This window comes from Rhipicephalus microplus, chromosome 6, assembly GCF_043290135.1.
Source record: "Rhipicephalus microplus isolate Deutch F79 chromosome 6, USDA_Rmic, whole genome shotgun sequence".
NCBI classification, from domain to species: domain Eukaryota; kingdom Metazoa; phylum Arthropoda; class Arachnida; order Ixodida; family Ixodidae; genus Rhipicephalus; species Rhipicephalus microplus.
In genome coordinates, this window is record NC_134705.1 from 198,087,902 (window position 1) to 198,104,420 (window position 16,519).

The window sequence follows — 16,519 nt, forward strand, 5'->3', positions numbered from 1 at the left end:
ACACAGAAAGTCGCGTTGGACGCCCACCTGCGCTCGCACACGGGTGAGAGGCCGTATAAGTGCTGCATATGCCACCACGGCTTCAAAAAAAGTTACACACTGGGAGTTCACCTGCGCACCCACACAGGGGAAAAACCGTACAAATGCCACCTGTGTGCCCAAGGCTTTTCGGTAAAATCCACGTTGGATAATCACCTGCTCACCCACACGGGCGAGCGACCACATAAATGCCCTTTATGCTTGCAGGCATTCAGGCGAAAACAGCATGTCCTGAACCACATGCGTTGTCAGCATAAAGAACAGTGACTATTCAGATGTGTTCGCTATTTGGTGAAGGTCCATTAGACTGATTGCTTCAGGGCAGTGTGGCATGGCCACACTGCCCTGAGTTTTGTAGAGTAATATAAGAGACTCTGAAGAGAAAACCAATTGTTCTTGTATAAGTGAATTACCGTTTCACAATACCCGAAAGCTTCACCGTGAGACGACATTTGATAAGTGATAAAACACGTGGGAAGAAAATACAAGTGGCAACACCACTTTGAATGTGTTGCAACCGCTCACCATGATGTCAAGGATTTTGAACAAAGCTGCTAGGGCCTGCATTAGCGTTTATTGGTAAGAATTTTTCACACTGTATTAAAATTTCATTAGGCTTCATATCCCGGCTGCGGCGGCTGCATTTCCGTTGGAGGCGGGAGTGTTGTAGGCCCGTGTGCTCAGATTTGGGTGCACGTTAAAGAACCCCAGGTGGTTGAAATTTCCGGAGCCCTCCACTACGGCGTTTCTCATAATCATATAGTGGTTTTGGGACGTTAAACCCCACACATTAATCAATCAAGATTTCATTAGGCTACTATGACCAAAATAAGCTAAAAGACTTCAAGGTTCGTGAAATCACATATTCTGAAGGTATGGCGCAAAATTAAAAATCATGCTTTCTCTTTAACTTCCTCTTGTAAGAATTACCCTGTGCTGATAGAATTAATGACAACAAAGTTCTTGAACACTTAATACATAACTGTGCAGTGGTGAGTTTAGTAGTGACAACGTAGCTCTGTTATTGTCAAAAGAGCATTCTTATGAATTCAGTAATACATAATGGCATATTTCTATTACTTTTCTTTAGTACTTATTTACAGTGTTCTTCATTGACTTGTAGAATATTTCATGTGTGATAAACTCTGTAAAACAAATGCATTTGTACTTATGTGCAACCATACCCCTATTGTAGACTCCAAATCTTTTGATGAGTTCATTCACATGAACTGACTTTAAACAGTGTGCGATAATTCCACCAATCAAGGCACCAGCTGGTGCTGTTCATTATATGAAAATTAAGAGCTAAATTGGTAAAATCAGTAAACTATGCATTCATGTGGTCCATGCCTGCAGTAAATACCAGCCATAGTTTAATAAAGCTTGATGCTGAGCAAAATGGTGCATAGCTTTTCCTGTGTCTCTCTGCTTATGCATGTGTTGGTTTTGCACTTAGTTTTTCCAGAAAATAACTATGAACACTCTGCAAAAAAAAAAAAAAAAATCTCGACATTGGTGTGGTGGTTCGAATCGTTCAATGGGGAAAGATGTTAGCATGCACAGCCCTCATTACACTGTGGGATCTTAATTAGCAGCAATGCAAGAGAGCATGCTGCCATCATGCATCTGAGTGGGGTAAGGTGGAGTGAGGGAACGGGAATATATGGAAGTGCGTCGTCGGAATGAATCAAGGCTATGAGTGCAGCTATGCCAAACTGAGAGGAGGCTACTGAAAGAAGGGCTAAAACTGTTAAGCACCAAAGGAAGAGCGGACACAGAGGTAGCGCCTGTGTTGTGTCCGCTCTTTCTTTTGTGCCAGTCAGTTTTAGCACTTCGGCTTTCAGTGTTCGTGGATAGCCAATCAGCCCAACAGTCTGTCCTGCTTAGAGGAGGAGAGTGTAGGCACACGACATAGAAGAAGGTTGCAGAGGAAGCATGAATTTACTGCATTTCATTTACTAAGTAATTTTCACTAAAAGAGGGCAAAACGGTAATTTGACTGGGCGCCACCAAGCTCTCACTCGTATTACAACAATGCGATGCTCTCTCTTGATCCGAGCCAGGCAGTGCGTGTCAGACCGAACGTGCGGCCACTTTCCAGAGCAATCAGAGGCCAGAAGAGGAAACACGTCCCGGCTTCTTCTGTTGCAAACAGGCTAGGCGCGGGAGTCATGTGATCAGATCTAGGTCGTGCTTCAAGGTCAGTGTTTCAGATCGCTCTGAGCTGGAGTAAGGTGCTCTGAAAGAACCACCTTCACATAGTCGGAGTGCTCAATATTGATCAGCCACACGTGATGTGTGTCGCCGAAGCGCTCTGGAGTGTTAAAAAACAACCAGTCATATGTACCGTAATACGTCATTTGCAAAGACTAAGCTAGCCAAGATTGCTACTCATGTAGTGTGTGCTCGCTCAGCCAACTCACCTGGACCTCTGTTGTATCATAAAGGAACCGTAAAGTGAAAAAATAAGTTAGTTTAGAGTGATGAATTGTGCTCTAAAAACATTATAATTAATTTCACCACCATTCATTTATTATTGAATGAGAAGATTAGCGTCAGAACTTATATATAAGTTTCTTGTGGCTGATGGTGATGACACAAATTTCAAAGGGCTTTTTTTTCTCCTCTTGTGTTATTTGTCCACATTGGCTCAACAAATTTTTCTAAAATTTGTCATGTTTCTGGCCTCAGAAGATGATGCACTTAATATTTGCCATTTAGGAACTGCATAGGCCTTTGTAGATGTCATTGAAATCGATGAAAGCATGGTGACTGATGCAAAAACTTCGAAGTGGTGTCACCACCTGCATTTTATTATCATGCATTTTCTTTCTTACCAAGATGCTTCTCACGGCAAGCACGGGGTTTTTGGTATTTTACTTTTAGGGTTTTGGTAATTTACTAATACAAGGAAAACTGTTGTTGTCTTTAGTGTCCCTCATCTCAAAGCAGTGAGTGACAACGTTTCCTCACCTCTGTTAATGTTGTTTGTCATGTCGACATTCTGAAAGCCAGTATTTGCGGTCATCGAGCGTTTGTGTTTGCTCATGCAAGCATAGTGCCTATGAAACGGCCAGCCTTACTTTATGCGTAACTCTGATGTGTTGCTCCTACCATCGGTGCTTCGCCTTTTTGGGCTGAGCGGTGACTTCTCATCTGTTCTTATTTGTTGAACTTTAATGTGGCTTCAGAAAAATGATGCAGCACCACAGGACAAGATGTTCTATTATAGTAAGACAGCGACCACTATCAAATGAATGCCTCTAGGATGTTCCTTTTAGTGAGCTTGTGGCAGACCATAGAGTCGATGATTATGTGATACTACCTTGTGATGGTGTTTCAAATAATATTGATTACTTATTAACTGTCCCTCTTAAGTACTATTGTGTGCATTCAAATTACTTTAAATACCTATTCCTGGATAACTAACTAACATGTTTTGTTGATATTTAACATTCCTTGAGATGATACGTTTACATGTAAAGAAAAAGGAATGTGCGATGGCTTGTGGTTCTAAATATTCAAAGTAGTTACTTGCAGAAATGTTGTATGGTTGTAATGAGCAACATTGTGGACGCCTTGTGAATAACGTGGAAGCTAAACACACTTTCCAATTTTTTTAGGAACATTGACAGTGTGCGCAGATAAAATACATGTTTCATTGTACATTTAATCCTGTTCAATAATTTAGGCATTAAGAAATGTCCTTTTCTCTTAAAGAACTCATTGGAATGTTGTTATATCACTTCTTGAATAAATATTCTTGTTAAGACTCGCACTTCAAACCTGTGCTTCTTGAATAAATATTCTTGTTAAGACTCACACTTCAAACCTGTGCTTCTTGAATAAATATTCTTGTTAAGACTCACGCTTCAAACCTGTGCTTTTACTGGCTGTGTTTTCTGTTAATAACAATGTTTTACAGCGAAAGCTGTTATGAAATCAAAACTCAGGGTCACGTGCCATAATTGTCCCCCCCCCACCCCCCTTCATGTCCATAACCATGATTGAGTACAAAAAAAAACCTAGTACCAAGGGCGCATTGTGGCTCGGACCCGGGTCCGCTGCGTGACAGCCTAGTATTCTACCACTCAGCCACGCTGGTGCTTGGGACTTGTTCGCAAGCTTGCCTTAGGCATGCTTGATCTTGGGAAAGGAATCATGTTAATATGATTAATAAAGCATTTTAGACTAGTAAAAGAACAATGAGACATCACACAATGCGAATAGTGTGACAAGGGGGTCGTCCAATGATCCAACCCATTACAAAAGCTTGTTTTTCATCACCTGTTAACTGTGGTGCATACCCACTTCTGGCATAATTCCTCTTCCTCGTCAGCCACTGCATGAACAATTGGCACAAAATTTCTTGCAAGCGTTTAGCAGACACAACACTTCTCAGAAGAATGACAAAAAATAGCATAGCGAATGCTGGTCTACTGCCCAGAAATTATTATTATTAATGCCGTTGTGGGTATTAAGCAAGTTTGCTTACAGCAGTTACCCAATGGGTGTTTAGAAAAAGCTCTGAAAGGCCACTTTTCTAGCTTTCCCTTGTGCAGGCCTGGCATTTTTTTTTTTTTTTTCATTTTGGGCTCAGACATTTGTTACATTTATATATTCTGTAAATGTGAGCTCTTTTGGAGCTCTATATTTATAGGTTGCCTATCATTATTGATTGAGCTTTTTTATTGCGATGTTGCATACACTTTTGTTACGCGAATTAATCATTTGATTACACTTCTGTAAATACATTTTCTCACACTAAATAAGTTTGTTTGGTCAGTATTATATGCTTCTTCGGTATTTCACTGCTCTCTGTAAATATACATGAAACGAGCATTTCAATATTATTTATGTTGTGGTGGAAGTCGAGTGATGACTTGTGAATGACTCTGATTTGCTCATTTAGTCATTGAATGCGCTTGCCCTGGTGACTTTTTTGTCAGTAATAATTGTTGTAGAAATGCATTTAGCAATGTAAATTTCGAAAACCTTGTAAGGATCTGAGGCGCGCCCGCGACCATTTCGCGGGCATTCCGCCGCACGGCCACACCCTTTTGCTTTTTCTGCTCTGGTAACGGCGCGTGGCGATAGATGGCGCCACATGCGGAAACAGCACTTGTTATGTGCGCGTGAGGGAGCTCTCTCTCCGCCGTGGTCGGCGCCGGGTAAGCACGTGTTTCCTTCGTCCGCGTCCCCTTTGGGAATCGCCGGACTGTAGCCTGCCTGGGGTGTCCTTTGGCACCTCGGCAGGCGTGTTTACTTGGGTGCTAGCTTCGGTACCGTACGCTAAGCCCACAGCGGTGCCTAGTGCTCGAAGTGGTCGTACCACACCGAGCCGCACTTGCCGTAGGCCTACGCGTACGAGGTTTGCCTTGACACTCGCGACCAGGCCCAGTGGTCATCGTGAGAGTGCGCAGCATAGCCGCGAGGGACACCGGCGTGTCAAAGCTCGCCATTGCCAGCTAGCTGCGAAGTGCTCGCGGTTTCCACGTCCGCGTGCGGGAGCCTTTGCTCTCTGCGTCCAGGGAGCGGACGTTGTACTGTTGCTCGGGGTGCCGCCAAAGGCAATAAAGTGTTGTGTGTTTTGTATTGGAACACTGTCTGTTTTTCCGCGCCGCGCTAAACGCCTTATTAGTTGAGCGCGCGCGGAGCGGTGCGCTACACGCGAGTAGGTGACGGAGCCGCGGCCCTGTGGCTCCGTCACCTAAGCGTGAACCCGCGGTGATCATTCGCTACGGTGAGTAGCGGGGTCACCATAACCTCCATAATAAACTGTGCTTTAGTCGATGTGACTGTGCCAGTACATGAGGCACTGTTTTGAAGCACATAGGTGCGTGAACACTCTAGCATCATAGACAGTTTCATCTCCGTTGCACAATTTGTTTTGCCATAAATTGTTTAAAGGTTAATTCATTACTAGGGTGCAATTTATTTGTTTTACCCTCAGGGTTTTCACATTACAGAGGGGAGGGGCATGTTACTTGTTAAAAATGGGCAACAGCACTTGATAAATATGTGCTAGAAGGAAACTTCAAAAATTGGCAGAATAGCACAGAAATATGTTATATATCAACTACGTCAACAAAAACAACATAGCAGTAGCGATAAGGCAGGTAGTACATGTTCAAGAGCCAAGCAATGAACAGCAAACAATCCTAAATAAAAACAAAAAAGGACATGGCACATATATCTATATAAATATAACAGGAAGCAGAAATCAAGTAGCGCCAAACATGTTTTGTAAAAAAACCTCCCAACATGATATGTCTGTGATTGTGGTAGCTGATCCTGGGAGTAAATTCCATTGAGACGTAGTTATTGGGATGAAAACGTGCAAATGGGTTGTGGTTCTGCATTGTCTCTGAAGCATTAAAACCACTAATTTCCAATATTTTTAATAATTGTAAATTTTTACGTTTTTATTTTTTCATTCATGATGCTGGTTTAGCCATGGTATTCATAATAATACAGTACAGGGAGACGAAAGAACAGATATTAAATTTAAGCACCATCGTACTATGACTTTAGAAGGTCTGCAGAAATCGAATCGCATATATAAAGCTTCTGCCACACAAATGAAGTCAGTGCCATACTTAAATGCTTGCTAATACTGTTCTTGTGTACAATTCGCTTATACTAATTTTCCTTGCCAGTTCGCAGTCATTTGGGTGTTTTGCAACACCACAGATCTGAGCACATAGGTTTTGGACACCTCCCTGCCTTTCTTAATTTTGAATACCTGGAAATCGTCTTGAGCTAGCAGAGAGAAATCCTAGCAACTCTGTTGTTGCTGTAGATTTTGAGCTTTCAGGTGCAGCGGAGAAAGCGGACCTCAGATTCTCATTTATGGCAGAACTCTCAGGCAGTGTGTGGCAACAAAATGTATATTTCCTGCTAGTGTTCTTACCAAATTTTCAAGTCAAGACTTAAAGATGGAGAATTTTTTTTTTTTTTTTTTGAATTTAGACACTTAGCTAACAAGAGAAATATGCTTCATGAATGCAGCCTAGGCAGTTTAATGGTGCTTCTTTGCTATTTGTGTTCAATGCTTTCGATCTCAACAATGATAGGTATATATTCACCTGTAAAATGTTATTTTACCTTTCTGTATGTACTTAAAGTTGTATGTGAACTACTACTTCTTTTATGCGTTTTTGAGTCTGTTTCTTTTCTGTTAGCATTGGTTGTGAGGAAACTGTTGTTTCAGGTGGGAGGACCTCGTCAGGCGTCAATGCCTTTAGTCTTTTCTTTTCGAAGTGTTTTTTTTTTGCACTTCAATTAAATCAATTCTTCTATGACGTTGTTGAACTAGAGATTAAGCAGTACTACAATATGTACGAGTATGTTTCAACTTTAGATTTAGAGGAACAGATACATGGGCGAGCTTTTAAAGTTCCTTGATGGTTCTCATAAATGTTGGAATCTTTTCAATCAGCCTTGGCCATTTAACTTTGTAATTGAAATAGAAACCACCAGTCCTGTTTCAGGATTTTGTCATTAACGTATGGCCTTTGATTTGGCCAGCAATGCTCTGTGATCCCCTCCTTCTTTCTCATGGCTCATGTTGCCAAATCTTCATCCGTGTGTTGTGTTCCTCGGTGAATGAATGGATAGATGGTGGAACTTCGTTTGAAATAAATTCCAGTGAATGATAAGTTAATTTTTGTTTCCATTTCAGATGGTGTTGCTTGTTTGTTCCACTCTTGTAAGCCTTTAAAGCGCTGTTTATTTTATATGTTCTATTGATAGATTTAGTTGCGCGCTTGCATTAGCTGTACGGATGCAGCTGGATAGCCATTTTCAATGACTGGCAGCGTCTGTACGGCTGCTGTGGACGTGATACTAAATCTGTCTTTTAATGTTTGCATCTTGTTCATTGTGTTCTTTTTGCGTGCAAGTGCTTTGTACCTCACCGTTAATAATTTAATCACTGCTGTCTGTTTTCACAATATAAATTGCTGTGTCTTGTGGATACTATTATACATCCTTGGTATTTAAATGCATCATCACAGGATAATTAATGAAGGAGGAGATGAAGGAAATTGATTATTTTTTTATTTTGCGCTAAAACTTTTGCGTGTTAATGTGTGACATCACGAATCTCAATCGGTTTTTCTGTAATGTCGGCTCTTACTCGATTTTTCTTTGGCACAATTTCTGTCTTACCATGCATCTTTCGCAGTAAGAGCGATGCTTTCAGTATTTATATTTCTGATTTAGTAACTTCATGTTCTTTTGATTAACACACATTAGTGTGCTGTCTTTTAAGATGCACTTTTCTACTTCGGATTATGTTAAGAGTGACTTAGATATTGCACTAAGACAATAGGGTACAAGGGATTGTGTTGAACCTGTGTCTTCATTTAGACTTCAGAAAAACCTGAGGTTGTTTGAAATTGACCAAGATATTATTACTACGCCGGGACTCATGATTGTTTAGTGGAACTACAACCCTAGCATTGGAATTGACTTTTATTTTGCGCAGCTTCGGGACCTTTCATTCATCCAGCGACTGTGGATGCTGAGAAGTCTCATCGGGGACTGCACCACCGCTGTGACTACTGTGACTGCGAGACGAATAGATTATCTCACTTGACACGACACGTCAGAATTCACACAGGCGAGCAGCCGTTTTAATGCCACTGTTGCACACAGGGCTTCAAGCAGAAGGTCACGTTGGACGCCCACCTGCGCTCGCACACGTATGAGACGTTATACAAGTGCCATATATGCCACGACAGCTTCAAAAAAAAGTTACGCACTGGCTGTTCACCTGCGCACCCACTCGGGTGAAAGACCATTATAAGTTCCACCTGGACACCCAGAAAATCGACATTGAAAGATCACCTGCTCTTTCATACATGCGAGTGACCGTTTAAATGTCCTTCGTTCCATTTACCGTTTAGGCAGAAACAGCATGTTGTAAGGCATGTGCGTCGTCAGCACAAACAGCAGCGAACATTCGAAAGGGGCAATGAATCACTTTTCTAAGCAATCATCAAATGACTATAGTACTGTAGTTAATTGCATCTTGAATTGCTTGCCATTAAATTTTTCGGATCAGTGAAAAGCGAGCATAGTCCTAGAGCTTTGTCACGCGCTCTAAGCGCTTTCTCTCTCCCTTAGTCACGATGAGCAACTGCACAGAGAAAAATGGGATGGCGGAACGAAGCTGCGGGAGTGCTTGTCATGAACTTAAGCGTATGCAATGAAATGCGATTTCTTTCTCTTCTGAATCCTGTGCACAAGTGTGGCCCACAATGTAATGTTATCAGGCTATGAAGTGCAGCACCCAAGAAGTGCATGTGACCCAAACGCTGCCCTCTCTTTAGGCCGGCTATGACCCACTTGCATGTTTTCTGATGTCTGGTGTCAAGCAGGGAATACTGGCAGCTTGAAGATAGCCTAGGCCTCTGTATGAGAAGAGGGCGCCTGAGAAATTGGCAACTTTGCGCTCCACCTGTAAACCCTTTTTACCGTGCGTGATGATGTTTGGCTGAGATGCTCATAGCTGTGTCTGCTGTCCACAAGATGTGCTTGCTCGCCAAGCCTCAGGGGCTGTTCATGACTCCAGTTACGGCAAGTCGAACCATTTGAGTTATATTTGGTAGACACATATTTTACATGCGTTGTTCCAGAGCTCTGTTGCAGTGCTGAGTTGCCTAGAACAATAAGGCCTTGCAATTAGTGGTGATAGCATGGCTTCATTATTGTTACAAGAGCATCGTTATGAATGCAGAAATATCTATTAACACTCTTCTCTTGGTATTTAGTGCTCCTTTGCACTGTTCACTGACCAGTGAAATTTGTGCATTATAATGTCAATGAAAACTCGTGCATTTGTGCTTCAGAGCTACTGTATAGCTCAGTTTCATCAACTCCACATTCTTTATTCGATTCACTGACGGGAACCGACATAACATAGTGTCATTATACTTCCAAGTAGGCCATCAATTTTGTAGTGCTGAATTATGTAGCAGTGCATATGCGTGCTTTGTGGCAATCTAGATAGTGAGAGAGGACAGTTGCATTTTAAATATCAACTATGATTGAATGATTGTTGACGGTGAGCAAAATGGCTCAAAGATTTTTTTTACCGTCTCTTGGCTTATACAACATACTTTTTTTTTCTGCGGTTTATTTTCACTAAGGTAACTAAGGGGAACTGCAAATTGCATCTTGAAACTGGTGTGCTCGATCATGTCATGTTCAATTGCGATAAGATATTATCATGACTAGCACTCAGTTTTTATGTATCATGACCAGCCTCTATGTTCTGTACACTTAAGTTTTTTGGAGCTCTATCTTTATTGTCTATTGTTATGAATTAGCTCTTCCATTGTAGTGTTGTATATAAGCACTTAGTAGTTGCATTAAGCATTTCACCACATTTAACAACATGATCACTTCTGCAAGTACACTTTCTCACTAAACAAATTCCTGTGTTCTGTAAATATTGTGTGCCGATGATGTTTCATAGCTTACACCAAACGTATCAAAATCATAAGCATTTAGGTACAGCTGATGATGTACTGGAAGTGAATTGATAGGTTTGATTTGCTTATTTGTTATTATTGGTAATAGAAGCACTTGTGCTGATGAATTTTTTATTGGTAGTAGTTGTTGTAGAAGTTCTGTGATACATCGAGCTTTCTAAAACATCCACGAATAACTGTGCCTTAGTCAGTATGCTTGTGCCAGGGTATTAGAAACATCGTTTTGAACTGTTCATCATAGACAACATCTTAATCTCTGTTGCCCCATTCATTTTGCCGTAAACTGTTTCAAGGTAAAAGCATTACTATGGTGCAATGTCATGTGTTATCTATGAAGCATCAAGGGCACTAATTGTGTACATTTTTCATTAATTGTAAAGGTTTTTTCTTTCTTTTTTTTTTTTCGCTGTTTATGATGGTGGTCCAGTCTGTTGGTATTCCTAATAATGCAGTGCAAAGTGAGTGAATGGGAGCAGATAATTAATAATCCAAGCACCCCCATATTACTATATTCAAAGGTCTACAGAAGCATAAGTTGTACGTGTAAATCCTCTGTTTTTTTTTTTTGTTTTTTTTTTTCAATTACTATCATGGATGTTTTAACAGCAGGGACCACTTCTCATCATGAGCATAATTTTGGCATAACATTATATATCACTTACTGCATTCGACAGCAGTTTCTCACTTTTAGTGCTATGTTGAACATGCACTAAGTAAATATTTCAATTGGTTATATGCTTGCACTTTATCTAAAGCATATTTATTCATCTCCTCATCTGAACAGCTGCTTTGGTAGCAGCAAATTTTCAGGAACACATCTTATATCTCATTTTTTAAGTGCTCTTCACTGTTTGGTAAAAGTTTACCCATTTATTCTTAAAACGTAAGTTTCTGTAGGGTCTATGACTTTCCTTCATCTGTGAAACATTCTCTTGTTAATAATAAGACTTATCTTTTCTTATTGATATCTTTGTTGCCTTCATATTCTGTTGTAGTAAGCCTTTCAAGAGTTTTTTTTTTATTTCATATTGACTTATTAATTTTAAACAAATCTTTTTCATTGTTTCCTTTTGCATGCGAGCATTCTGTAACTATCGATGCCAACATAATCACTGCTGTATGTTTCCATAATAAATAAATTACAGTGTCTAGTGAATATTATACATAATTAGTATTTAATTTCATCATTGTAGGACAATTATTGAAAGAAAAAATGACGATAACAGTTACCGAACCTTCAGCATGTGAATGTCAGTACAACTTCACAGATTTCAATATTTTTGCTTGTGCTGTAGGTCCCCAACAAACAGCATCAAGGTCTATAATGTCATAGTGAACTGGTGCATGGGAACTTCATGGTGGTGTGGCCACCTCAACTTTTCTTCTGCACGTTTTTTTGTCTTACCAAGTGTCTTCCTGTAATAAGAGCGATGATTTTAGTATTGTGAATCTGTGATTTAGTCATTTGTACTTTTGAGCAGTGCCCATTAGTGCACTGTCTTTTTGAGATCCGCTTCTACATGTAAAAGGTTGTCGAGGTACTTAAGATATTGCACCTCGAGATAAGGGTGTCGGGGACTGAGTTGAGTACATATTTTTAGTAGGAGTACAAGTGTGTTTCACTAACTTACTTTTTATGAAACTGCATGTGTCTGTATGAAAAAAAAAATTTAGAAGGTAGACTAGGTGTGCTTTTGGGGCCGAAGCACATAATGGTCTTGGCTTATCGGTGTGTCATGTCGTCAATGTGGTCTTGACTTGTCGGTGTGATATGTCATTGCCACGGTGCATCATAAACCGGTATGCGCCGCGAGAATCTGGTATATCCCTCTATGCACCACTGGCCCATACTTTGCATATAGTGAGTTGAAAATTTGTGGTTACTGTCTAAAACATTTATGTTTGGTTTAGCAGCGGTGTCGGAGTTCCCGACCAAGTTTGCCAAGGGGCTCAAGTTTTATTTAAAATCAGAGACACAAACATGCATCTCTACGGTAAAGTAATGTATTTGGAACATTTCCTTTGAAACATATCTGCTAAGCGATGGTGAATTAGTAGACCGGTTGTGAGTAAAGCTGTGAAAAGTAAATATTTTTCCGTGAGAAATGCCAGTGGACACTGCATGTCTTCATGTTTCTCAATGAAGCCACAACACCCTTTTTTGTTGTTATTGATAAGTGCTTTCTCCTAATTTTCTGCTTCTAAAGTTGCTCAGTGAACATTACCCATTTAACGTCTTCCTACCTCCATACCTATGGCTGCATTAGTCACAGTGTAACAGGAGTAAAATTCAAGACCACCTGTATACTTCTCCTGATGTAGACATTAGAGAAACCTGGGTGACTTGAAATAAACCGAGATTTTATCACTACACCGAGATTTTATCACTACACCGAGATTCAAAATAGTCAAGTAAGACTGCCTTGTAAAACTCGAGAGAATCTAAACTCGCTTTTATTACCAATGAAAAACATTACTTGAGTAAGCTATTTTCTTTTAAATGTGCAGCACCGGAGTCTACCTCCCATCCTGCAGCTGCGGATCATGGCAAGCCACATCAGGGACGCCGTCTCCAGTGCGACTCGTGTGACTACGAGACCGACCGGCCTAGTCGCATGATACAACACAGGAGGACCCATACAGGCGAGCGGCCGTTCAAATGCCATCTGTGTCCCCAAGACTTCTCAGTAAAGGCCACATTGGTCCGACACCTGCACATCCACACGGGCAAGCGGCCATTTAAGTGCCACTTTTGCCCTCAAAGCTTCTCTCTCATGTCAACACTGAAGAATCATCTTTGCACTCACACTGGCAAGAAGCCACATAAGTGCCACCTGTGCCCTCAGAGCTTCTCTCATTCTTCCACACTGATGTATCATGTGTGCGCCCACAAAGGCGAATGGCCATATCAATGCCCTTCATGCCCAAAGACATATCGACGTAGCGGAACCCTAAAAAAACATCTGCGTCAGCATCATTGCCAGTGACCATTTCAGTGCAAGTTCTGCTGTACAAAATTTCTGTGTAAAAGCTTGCTTGACAGTTTATTCCGAAGCTGTTTATTCCAGTTTGAAATAATGCGAAATGTCTTTAATAAGGGTTTCGTTCTCTCAGTGTTAGCATAGCTTCGTTACTTTTCCTTGCCCATCTGCCTGCATGCAGTGAAGGATGGCAAGAATATTTCATTGTTCATTAATGACTTGTTACAGTGTTCTTAGCTGACCAGACGAGTACTTAATGCGTTGATGCTGAATAAAAACGTGTGTATTTTAACTTGCGAGTTAGACATTCCACTGTGTTGTCAACTTCAAATCCTTTGTGAGTGACTTGCTTGAATAGTCCGAAAATGCAGCACCATTATGCTACCAAAAGATCTATCAGCTGTGTAGGTGGGCATCATTTAATATGTGATTGTACTTTAATTAGGAATCTGTTTGTGTGTGCCTCATGCTTTTTCAATATTCCACAGACTTGGAAGCTACAAGTGTGTCATTAGTTCAGACGCTGCAAATGAAACCTCATTATACGTGTATCAGATCATTATTAATTTGCCCCGGGAAATTTGTCATCATATCATTCAATTTTTTTAATCAGCCTTGGTCATCTCATTTAACTTTGTAATTGAAATAAATGTCACCAATCCTACTTCAGGATTTTGTCGTTAATGTATATCCTCTGAACACACTAACACTGTCTTATCACTTCAAGCTCACCTAATGTTTGTTTCATGTCTCATTCTCTAAGTGCTATTGAACTGTTTGGTAAGAGATCCTTTTAGGAGCTCTTTATTTTAAGAGCCTTTTAGGAGCTCTTGATCATAAAAGAGCCTTTTAGTAGCTCTTTATTTTTTAATGACTGTTATTAACTTTTGTATCCTCTTGATTGTTTTCTGCTTAATGCAAGGTTTTTGCACGTACTATTTGCAGCATAATCATTGCTATATGTCTTCATAATGAATTACTGTGTCTTGTCAATATTATACATCCTTGGTATTTAATTTCATCATTGTAGGATAATTATTAATAAAGGAAGTGAAACTTAATGTTACCATAACTTCAGCATGTGAATGTCAGTGTGATTTCATGAATTTCAATCTTTTTGTTTGAGTTGTGGGCCCCAACTGACACCATCGAAATCTAATTTGTCACAGTGAATTGGTGCACGAGAATTTAACCGTCACCACCTCCACCTTTGTTTTGCATGCTTTCTGTCTTACCAAGTGTCTTCCTGCAGTAGGAGCGATGGTTTTGGTATTGTAAATCTGTGATCTAGTAATTTCATGTTATTTTAAGTAGTACAAGTGTGTTTCATTAACTTCCTCGTTATGAAAGCGCACGTCTGTCTGAAACAAATCTAAAGGGTAGAATAAATGTGCTTTTGGGGGCGCAGCACCTTGTGGCGTTAGCTTGTCGGTGTATCATGTTGTCGTTATAATCTTGACTTGTCGGCGTACATAGTCACAATGCATCATAAACGGGTATTCACCCCGAAAATTGGGTAAATTGGGTAAACTCACACCCAATTGGGTAATTGGGTAAACTCACAACTGGTCCACATTAGGTATGTATATTATGAGTTGCAGGATCGTCGTTACTCTCAAACACATCACGTAAGGCTTGGCAGTGGTGTCCTAATCAGACAAAACCTACCAAGGTTCTGAAGTTTGTCTAAAACCAGAGACACAAACGCGCTTGGTAAAGTCATCTATTTGAAACACCCTTCCTTGGAACGTATTTACCAAGTTATGGTGCTTTAGTGGACCGGCGGCAAGCAAAGCTGTAAAGAGTAAACGTTTTGCCGTGAGAAATGCCAGGGCACAAATCAGCATGCTTTTCTTGTCCCAGTGTTTCTCATTAACGAAGCTAAAACGCCTTTTTTTTCTTGTCGCATAGTGCTTTCTCTTAATTTCCTGTTTCTGAAGTCTTCCTAAAGCCTTTTCGTTCAAGAATTTGTCAATATTACACATTTAATATCTCTGTAATTTCATAACTATGGCTCGATACAACGAATTTCAACGGACTGCTAAAAATAATTTGTTATTTTGAAAAGTCATTGTAGTGAAAGTATTAAAAATATGCACAAAAATCGTAAAGGCAAACATGCGAGTCGCCTACCTGTGTGTTATGCTTGAATAAGCGCGAGAAAACAAATACGGAATATCACAAAACCAATGCATGTTTATTTGAGAAAGAGGCAGCTCGGCTGCTGAAAGACGAATCTTCAGCGTGCGCATTCTTTTTATGCACTGCAAAGCATCAGCAGTCAATGCCAATCCTTCAACTTGGTTCACGCACACTGTTTCACCGTCCCCTTCACTCTGGTCATCATTTTCTCATCACGATAAATGGTATGGATCTTATTGGTCATCAGCAAAGCCTAAGTGCATGCTTCGTCGAGGCGTGGTGCATAGTGTTCGAGCATTAATGCAGCATGCACGGGTGTATCAACTATCGGCAACTTCAGCTCACCCACATAGCATTTTTCACTGTCGTCGCATTCCTTTTGTGCTGATTCCGGATCTGATCTTGAGCGTTCAGCCACCAACAAAAAGACTAGAAAGCAGCTTGCAGGTCAAGCTGCTCGATGAAAACCAGGGTGACGGGGCGAAGCCCGATGCGAAAGAGAAGTTCCAGGCGATGCCTGTGATGATAGGGCTATCGCACATTTAAGAAGGGCAGGCAAGATATAAAAATATGCTAGCGTTCTGATTACGATGATAGTAGCAACTATGGAGCTGGGCATTATTTTTACAGCCACGCGTAACTGTTTAAAATCGTTATTTGTTATTTTGAAGTTTTGTGAAAATGTAAGGGGGATGAAATTCGATACGTTATTCTGAACCATTCGGTATTCTGAAATTTGTAGTAGTAAAATATTTTTACAATAAGCCAATGAATATTTAGAGAGAGATTTTTGAAAAAGTGGTTAATATGAAAAAATCGTTATACTGAGGTTCACTATAATGAGATTCGACTGTA

At 40.5% G+C, this 16,519-nt stretch overlaps 1 long non-coding RNA gene across 1 annotated transcript; it reads right to left on the reverse strand.

The window, feature by feature from the left end:
• Positions 1 to 4,207: 4,207 nt before the first annotated feature.
• LOC142765787 (uncharacterized) lies at positions 4,208 to 16,262 on the reverse strand. The gene is made up of 4 exons (XR_012884399.1): positions 16,010 to 16,262; positions 11,777 to 11,957; positions 9,523 to 9,707; positions 4,208 to 4,381 (listed from the first exon to the last, which is right to left on the reverse strand). It is a non-coding gene; the product is annotated as an uncharacterized LOC142765787 (long non-coding RNA).
• Between the last annotated feature and the right edge of the window lie 257 nt (positions 16,263 to 16,519).